A 9,493-nucleotide genomic window follows, 5' to 3' on the forward strand; every position below is an offset into this window, starting at 1 on the left:
TTGGTTTAGGGCAGAGGTTTTCAACCTTTTTGAGTTCATGGCTCCCTTAACCAACTATATTCTTTTTTGGGCACCCTTGTGTGGCTCAGGAGCCCAGCTGTGTCACCCCTTGCCTGCAAAGCTAGCAGCCTCTCACCCTTTTTTGAACACCCTCCCTTGTGTAGTGTTCCCTCAGCCTCCTCTCCTCTCCCCTCTCCTTGGGAGTCCTCTGGGCAGCCATAGCTGCTGCCCCAGTCTTTGAGCTGCTCGCCCCTGCCCCAAATAGAGGTGCCTCTGGGAGGCACCATTCACCTGTGACGCTTATAGCCAGGGCTGCTGCAATAAACAGCTGTGCAAGCCTTTGGGAGGCAGAGATATGAGAGGGCATCAGAGGATGGAGGGACAGAGGCCAGTGTTGCCTACGGCATCCCTGACTATCATTCAAGACAGCCCAGGGTGCTATGGCACACTGGTTGAAAACCACCAGTTTAAGGAGTCATTTGGCACCTAGATTAAACATCTGAGTTTCTAACACTGGGTGAGCCACCATTTATCAACATCTCACTGGCACAGCAAGCGATTTCACGTCCTCCATGCATTTGTTCATTTGTAAGCATCAGCTTACACTTGGCTGTTAGAACAGCATATAGACTAGGAGATATCAGTACAGTGGTACCTCGGGTTAAGTACTTAATTTGTTCCGGAGGTCTGTTCTTAACCTGAAACTGTTCTTAACATGAAGCACCACTTTAGCTAATGGGGCCTCCCGCTGTCGGAGCACAATTTCTGTACCCGAGGTACTATTTCTGAGTTAGCGGAGTCTGTAACCTGAAGCGTCTGTAACCTGAGGTACCACTGTATAATTCTTGCGTCATAATTATGCGGATTTGGGCAAGCTGTGACTCACCTCCATCTCCGGTATGGACAAAACGCTAACCTACCGTACAGGGATTGTTTTAAGGACTGGGACGTCATATGCAAAGTGTTATAACCCAGGAGAATGGGGAGGACCTGTGACCTTTGAGGTGTTACTGGGCTCCCAACCCCCACCAGTCCCAACCAGCATGGCCAATGGCCAGTGATGTTGGGAGCTGGAGTACAACATCAGGGGGCAAAGGCCTGCTGTATACACTATAAAGCCCTATATAAAAGATGGCGCTTACAACTTTCCTATCTCTCTGAATCTGCAGTTAAAACGAAGTAAAACTAAGATAAGGAAAGAAAAGAAAGAAATGTTGTGTGCACAGGTAGGTCTTTGGGGGTACCAGGTCCCTGGGTTTTTCTTGAGATTTGGAGTAAAATGAAGACAATGAGAATCCCTAGGAAAACTGTTTTCAGCCCTCACTGGCCTCAGTTCTTACAATGCAACCACATTGATCCAAAACACCATGGCTTATTTAGGCACCCTGTGAGCCACAGCTCACATGTGGTTTCTTGCTCCTCCCCGCAGGTGACTGGGGCCTAGTTTCATTCAAATTTCCAAGGAAACTGGCCCCCTGGGGAAGTATGAGAAAGTCAATAGCCTACCAGGGAAAGTGTACCTGAGTTGCATAACAGGCCGCATTCTCAACCGCTCTCTGCACCGCTGTGTGTGCTAACAAAAGCCAGTGAATGTGAAGTGGGTCAAGAAAGCAGCCCCACCCCCAGCACAACACTGATGGATCGGCAAAAGGTGTTTTCAAAAGAGACAAGGCATCATTTTAAGATGGCCAGGAAAACGTTCTCCTTTTGTGTCCAAAGCAAATTTTGCCCATGCGTGGCAGAACTTACAGGGCCTGGCTAGCTGGCCAACGACGACACTTTGAATCTCTCCCATTTGCAAGCATTTTGCACAACTCATCAAGTTTACCCCATTTCCAACCATCACCAGCATGTACTGAAGCCCTCCTCAAATAACCTATGGTAGATTACTGTTCTGCAAACTATTCCTGCATGTTTCACATGTGAAAAAACAAGACAACTATGAGCTACCTTGATTCCATCAGTACTCACAAGGTGATCAGATATCTAGATGGAGGGGGACTAGTCCCAGTGTGCATGGGGGGAGGGGGTACTGCAGACTCCCCCAGCTATTTTTAATTCACACACTAGGGCTGGGCAATATATCATCCAAAACCAGCTTGATGTCCATAGCGTAATAACGGTTTCATAACTTTTGATCTGGTCACGTATCACGAATTGCGATGCTACATTGCGCTGTTTAGCTAGTGATATATCATGATGTTGAACGCCCAAGCCCTACTTTTCGCCTCTACATAGTTCCATCCTTATGTCAGACATTGTGATATACGGATATATCACAACGTTTAAAAAGGTAAAGGGACCCCTGACCATTAGGTCCAGTCGTGACTGACTCTGGAGTTGCGACGCTCATCTCGCTTTATTGGCCGAGGGAGCCGGCGTACAGCTTCTAGGTCATGTGCCCAGCGAACCAGAGCAGCTCACGGAAACACCGTTTACCTTCCTGCTGGAGCGGTACCTATTTATCTACTTGCACTTTGACGTGCTTTTGAACTGCTAGGTTGGCAGGAGCAGGGACCGAGCAACGGGAGCTCACCCCGTTGCCGGGATTCGAACCGCCGACCTTCTGATCGGCAAGTCCTAGGCTCTGTGGTTTAACCCACAGCGCCACCCGCATCCCTATCACAACGTTTAGCTGGTGATATACAGTGGTGCCTCGCAAGACGAAATTAATTCGTTCCGCAAGTCTCTTCGTCTTGCGAGTTTTTCGTCTTGCGATGCACGGTTTCCCATAGGAATGCATTGAAAATCAATTAATGCGTTCCTAGGGAAACCGCCTTCAGACCAGGTCCGGGGACAGTCTGTCCCCGGACCTCTTCTGAAGGCTGGGGGGGGGCAAGGGCTTTTCTTCCCACCCAGAGCATTTTAAAAAACCCCGGGACAGCGGAGGACTTCTCCGCTGTCCGGGGCGATTTAAAAGCCCCTGGGAAGGCAGGCAGGGGGGACAAAGACTTTTGCCCCCCGCCAGCCTTCAGAAGAGGTCCTGGACCTCTTCTGAAGGCGGGCGGGGGGCGAAAGTCTATGCTCCCCCCTGCCTGCCTTCAAAAGCCGTCCGGGACAGCGGAGAAACGCGCTGTGTTTCTCCGCTCTCCCGGGACGGCAGGCAGGGGGGAGCAAAGACTTTCGCCCCCCGCCCGCCTTCAGAAGGTGTTCCCTCCCCGCCGCCCGGCTTTGGAGCATCGTTCCGAAGCCCGGTGGCGGCGGGAGGTGTTCCCACCCCGCCGCCAGGCTTCGGAGGAGGTCCGAGGACAGTGGGGAAGACGCGCTGCGCTTCCCCGCTGTCCCGGATATTTCCCTATGGGCTGTCGTCTTGCGAAGCAAGCCCATAGGGAAATTTGTCTTGCAAAGCGCCTCCAAAACGGAAAACCCTTTCGTCTAGCGGGTTTTCCGTCTTGCGAGACGTTCGTCTTGCGAGGTACCACTGTAGCGTGATGTTGAAAACCAGCCCTACCGCTGGTGCACACAGAAACATTTTTCCTGTTGCACTCAGTGGTTTTTGCAGTCTTAGAGCTCTGCATTGTACAGTTGTGGCACAGATCTCCCTCCCCCCCCCAAAAAAAACACATAATCTCTCCAGGATTTTTAAAGGCTAGTGCAGATTCATCAGCTTGCAAGGCACAAGAGTTCACTCGGAAGTTCCTTCTCCAAATGAGCCAAATTTTAGAAAGGGCAAATAGCGTACTTCCTTCACAGCCAAGTGAGCATCTAAAATTGGAAAGCAACAGATTTGCATATCCAGCCAAAGTCTTCACACGCATGTGAAGACTTTGCAAGAAAGAAGATTCCACCTAAACATTAGGAAGAACTTCCTGACAGTAAGAGCTGTTTGACAGTGGAATTTGCTGCCAAGGAGTGTGGTGGAGTCTCCTTCTTTGGAGGTCTTTAAGCAGAGGCTTGACAACCATATGTCAGGAGTGCTCTGATGGTGTTTCCTGCTTGGCAGGGGGTTGGACTTGATGGCCCTTGTGGTCTATTCCAACTCTATGATTCTATGCCTGTGAACTGAGGAGAAGAGACAGCAAATGCCACCTAATATTCTATGCAAATCATACAGATCCCCAGAGGGATTGAAACAGCAACAGGTTTGAATAAAACTGCAAGCAACAGAGCAAGCCACGTATATTTACAAGTTCGTGAAATTAAGCAGGGAGCGAAGTAGCGACAAATTGCTTGCTGCCGGGGAAACCCAGCAACCAATCCTACTTGGATCATCACACCTCCGTTTCTGCAAGCAGGGTGGGGTGGGAGCAGCCGGCATGCGCACGTGAGCAGGGCAAAGCAGCTGGGAAAGGAATATAGGAAAGCAACGTGACAGGAGTGGAAGGCAACGCTGGGCACTTGCGTGTGATAATAACGCTAGTGGGGAGGCTGTAGGAGGGAGAAGGGCAAGGAAGGGGTCACGTGGGGCTAACTGCGCAGCCTCTCAAGGTGTTGAATAATGAAAACTGTCACTCACCGAAAAGTACCAAAAGAGCCTTGAGTCAAGTGAATCACTTAAAATGGGAGGACAAAAACACCATAGTATATGCCTCCCCCAGTCTCCAATGCTAGCCTATGCAATTTTACTCATAAGTATGACTTCTTCAATGTCCACAGGATGGGAATGCTGCCTTAAAGACACTTGGAAGCCCCCTGAAGTCAGTTATCCTTACACACACTACTTAAAAGAATTATTTGAATTAGCTTTTAAATCTTCCCAAATAAATCAGTGGAGGCATTCTCTCTCTCTCTGGAAGGACAGATCGTGAAGCTGAGGCTCCAATACTTTGGCCACCTCATGAGAAGCGAAGACTCCCTGGAAAAGACCCTGATGCTGGGAAAGATGGAGGGCACAAGGAGAAGGGGACGACAGAGGAGGAGATGGTTGGACAGTGTTCTCGAAGCTACCAACATGAGTTTGATCAAACTGTGGGAGGCAGTGGAAGACAGGAGTGCCTGGCGTGCTCTGGTCCATGGGGTCACAAAGAGTCGGACACAACTAAACGACTAAACAACAACAACCAAGTAGTACAAAGTAGGGGAGATTAGGACTGCAGACTCCTCAGTGAAGTTTACTGGCTGTCCTTGGGCCAGTCATAGTCTGGCAGTGCAACGTACCTCACAGGATTGATGTGAATGTAAAACTGAGGGAGGGGAGGGAAGAGAAGAATAATGCAAATTTAACTCTATGCTTGTGTCAGTGTTGGTCAGCATCAGTAGCACAGCTGTAGCCGGTTACAATGTAATGGAAGCAGAACAGGTTTATATGGCTAAAGAGATGGAAAAAGATGAGGACGAACAGTTATTCCTAGTTTAATAAAACAACCAAATATTGCACAATTTTGCAAGTACTGTACTCTCAGAATTTAAAGGAGCAAAAATGAAAAGTTAATGCTCTGCCCAGGCAAGAAGAGATGGCCAAATTTGTTTATATCCCCCCCACACTTTTTAACTCCAAGGTCCTCACAGCAGCTTGCAATAAAAAAAATACAAAACATGTAAAATTATAAGTAGTGCTGCTCATCTATACTAGTAGGCATTCCTACTGCTCCTGCACCTTCAATCCTCTCAGGGTGATGTGAACAACAGGATGCTAAAGGTGTTGTGGGCACCTAGCAATGAAGGCTGCATTTCCCCAAAGATACAAATACTTTGCTTTTGAGTGCTGGGAAAAACCAGTCTCCCTTCAGCAGAAGCAATACATAGAGAAATGACAAATGAGGAGTTGGAGACACGTTTGAAATAAATGATGGAGGGTGGGAGACACAGACACACACACACACACGTTGAAATGCATTTATTACTTCCAATGATCGACCCCAGAGATACACTAAACTGGTTAGCAACCGCTTTAGTTGTTGTGACCAAGTAATGTCCTCTTTATCTTCCATCGGATTCCTTGCCACGGCAATCACAAAAAGCAGCCACCTCAAGGGCGAAGCAAAACAACGCTGAGAAGTTTTGCAAGGGCGGCAGAAAAAGTGCTTTCCTTACCTGGATTTAACGCGGGGTCGTTAATCTGGAGCAGATGGAATATAGGAAATCTTTGCAAGATCTGGGGGGGGGGGTGTCCTGATTATTACTGCTATTTAAAAAGAGAAGTCTCCCCCGTGTTGTTACGATCTCCAAGAAATACCGAAAACAGAGCGCGGGAAGGGTGGGTGGAGAGATCCGGCGTCTCCAGCGTTTTCAAGATGCTCGCAAAGTCGCAACAGCCGCCAATGACAGCCTCCGCGCAAGCGGAAGTTGCTCGACGCGGGAAGAGGCCTTCGGTGCCGTGCCAGGGAGACGCGTGCGCGAGTCCTGCCTTCCTGCGAAATTTACAACCACCTGAGCACCTATAGGAAGGGGGATGGCGGGAAACGGGCAGGAGAAGCTGCAGCAAGGCTTGCAAGAGGCAAGGCTCTGCAAAACGCGCCCGCCCTCGCTTTGCAAATCCCAGGAACTACGGCACCCGGCTAGCTTTGTTGAAATCCCACCGGGGAGAATCGGTGGGCTTTAAGCGGCCGCGGGGTTATTGGCAGCTAGCGCGAATGCCTGGCGAGAAGTATACTCCTCTCTCACACAAATCTCCATACTCAGAATATAACATCTCCAAGCGCAACCCTCCCGTTACGTCTCCGGGTCCGCGCAATGCTTGCTTATGTTGGGGGGGGGGGCGGAGAAACGCCCCCATTCCTTTCGCGACCAAAACCAACAAATCACTGCCAGGGGTGGAAAGTGTGTTCAAAATAAAAAAATTCCGGCTGCAGCGTGCTTTTCGCAACTAATGAAACAGCTCATCACGCAATGCTGTCTCATTGTGGTGTTTTCGCGTGAAAGCTTTGGAGAAGAACACGCATTCGGCCTTTATTGGCATAATTTAGACAATCAAATCATAAAAGGGGGGGACACACAGAACATAGAAGTATGAGTGACAAGCCTTTGTGCGGCGTGCAGCACTTGGCATGGCAACACATCAGCGCCCCTTTCTTGCTGCAGCCGGAAATACACTCTTTACAAAGTTTGATTGGTTTTGAGATGGCCCAGTTAAAGCTATAGTTTTCCCAGTAGTGATGTAAGGAAGTGAGAGCTGGACCATAAAGAAGGCTGATCTCCCAAGAATGGATGCTTTTGAATTATGGTGCTGGAGGAGACTCTTGAGAGTCCCATGGACTGCAAGAAGATCAAACCTCTCCATTCTGAAGGAAATCAGCCCTGAGTGCTCACTGGAAGGACAGATCCTGAAGCTGAGGCTCCAATACTTTGGCCACCTCATGAGAAGAGAAGACTCCCTGGAAAAGACCCTGATGTTGGGAAAGATGGAGGGCACAAGGAGAAGGGGAGGACAGAGGACGAGATGGTTGGACAGTGATCTCAAAGCTACGAACATGAGTTTGACCAAACTGCGGGAGGCAGTGGAAGACAGGAGTGCCTGGCATGCTCTGGTCCTTGGGGTCACGAAGAGTCGGACACGACTAAACAACAACAACAGGAATAGGGGCTCTTGCCCCCAATACAGTAGATGACGCAGAGCGGGCTGTTAAAGCCACGGTCCTCCCACCTCCCCAAAAAACCTCACCACCGCCAAGGCCAACAAGGATGACTACGGAGAATCAACGGCATCCGAGTGCTCTTAATGCCCCCATCCGGACCCTCCGCCCAAACCTGAGCTCCTTCTCCAGGTTGCCAGCAGAAACACCTCAGACTCCCACCCCCCCATCCATACTACAGTGGTACCTCAGGTTAATTACTTAATTCGTTCAGGTCCGTTCTTAACCTGAAACTGTTCTTAACCTGAAGCACCACTTTAGCTAATGGGGCCTCCTGCTGCCGCCGCGCTGCCAGAGCACGATTTCTGTTCTCATCCTGAAGCAAAGTTCTTAACCCGAGGCACTATTTCTGGGTTAGCCGAGTCTGTAACCTGAAGCGTATGTAACCCGAGGTACCACTGTATTTAGAAGCTTAAACATGCTTTGGGATTAGTTTATCTTTCCCCTTTAAAATCTAAAGCATGTGTACGCAAACATGAATCTGCAGAAAAATGGGAGGACGGAAAATGACCAAATATATCTCAACAACCCTGTTGGGAACTAAGTTCTACCCAAGACAGTGGGATTCATTTCAAAACAAGTTGTGACTTGTTCTGACAGAGATACCCTTCCATCTTGGATAGGGCAAGGCCATATTGTAACACTGCCAGCCAACACCTCCCCCCCCCATCCCATTACAGTGGTACCTCGGGTTAAGTACTTAATTCGTTCCAGAGGTCCGTTCTTAACCTGAAACTGTTCTTAACCTGAAGCACCACTTTAGCTAAGGAGGCCTGCCGCTGCCGCTGCGCCGCCGGAACACGATTTCTGTTCTCATCCTGAAGCAAAGTTCTTAACCTGAAGCACTATTTCTGGGTTAGCAGAGTCTGTAACCTGAAGCGTCTGTAACCCGAGGTACCACTGTACTTGTTCCCTAGCAAATGCCAAGCGGGCTGCAGCTGGGTAGCGCCAGGCTTAGCAATGCGCCTTGCAAACCTGAACCGCGGCCTCCCCAAGCCTCCATATTTACCCGCCCCGCGCGAGCCGCTCCATCTGCACCGGCGTCGTTTCCCGCCCTAACTTTGCACCGGGAGGAGGAGAAGGAGCAGCAGCAGCAGCAGCAGCAGCGCCTCCCGGTCCGCGCCGCCGACTTCCTCGCGCCTCCCGGATTCCAAATGGCGCGCGAATGCGCTCTCGCTCCTTTTAAAAGGGCCACGGCGACAGGCCCGGCTTAGCCAGAGGAGGCGCAGGGCTCTGCCGCCTTTTGCTCAGAAGTAAGGCCCATTCGGTTCAACTCGGCCGCGCGCGCGTGGCATTGCCCTTTTAAGCCAGCGCTCAGTCTCGTCCCCGCTTTCGACGGGGTGGAGCGAAAAGTTAATTTTGCAGCCCGTTGGGGAGGCGCGCGCAGAAAGGAAGGCGTTGCGAGCAGCCATGGGCTTAGCCAGTGCTGGATTTAAGCTATATTAAAAAAAACAGAAGAAATTTTATTTGTATTTTTCTTAGAAAGCTATGTGGGTTTGGTTCCAAAAACTTTAAAATTCCATAGCCTCTTCAAACATTAAAATATTTTTCATCAGGCCATAATTCCACATAAAGGTAGCTCAAGCAGAATTAAGCTTAATTTCTTCTAGATCTATATCCCCAAATAAAAGGATTCTGAGTTATCACCAACTGCTTTTTAAAACAAAATGAATAGGAGTGCTATCTACAGTACTACAGACAATGTGCCATTCTGATTAATGCTAATACAGACTAAGGGGAACAAGGGAACCTAGAGGACAGTCCAATTTTCCTTCACAATTCTGGGGGGAATTTCATAACTGATAATGAAATAATCTAGAATAGTTTGGTCTGAGAAAGTGTCATTGCCCACGCCCGGTATGTCAGTTGTGTGATGCAATTAGCGCTTTGTAGAATGTGATTATGTGAGTATCACAGGTACCTGTTGATTAGTGCCTGTGGCACACAGATAAAAGAAATGAATAGCTCCCCTTGTGTCTGCA

At 49.3% G+C, this 9,493-nt stretch overlaps 1 protein-coding gene across 3 annotated transcripts in view; it reads right to left on the reverse strand.

Annotated features, from left to right (window-relative positions):
• TIMELESS (timeless circadian regulator) overlaps nucleotides 1-8,787 on the reverse strand; it is a 62,947-nt gene extending 54,160 nt beyond the window's left edge. Inside the window, exon 1 of one of the 3 annotated variants that reach the window (XR_014522590.1) lies at nucleotides 8,521-8,661. The gene's annotated coding sequence lies outside the window, so the exon portion shown is untranslated. Of the gene's footprint in view, nucleotides 1-5,973; nucleotides 6,279-8,520 lie in introns of those variants that run through there. The other 2 variants (XM_083489854.1, XM_083489855.1) reach the window with 2 other exon arrangements.
• Between the last annotated feature and the right edge of the window lie 706 nt (nucleotides 8,788-9,493).

The sequence above is a fragment of the Podarcis liolepis genome, assembly GCF_965112155.1.
Source record: "Podarcis liolepis genome assembly, chromosome: 2".
Lineage (NCBI taxonomy): Eukaryota > Metazoa > Chordata > Lepidosauria > Squamata > Lacertidae > Podarcis > Podarcis liolepis.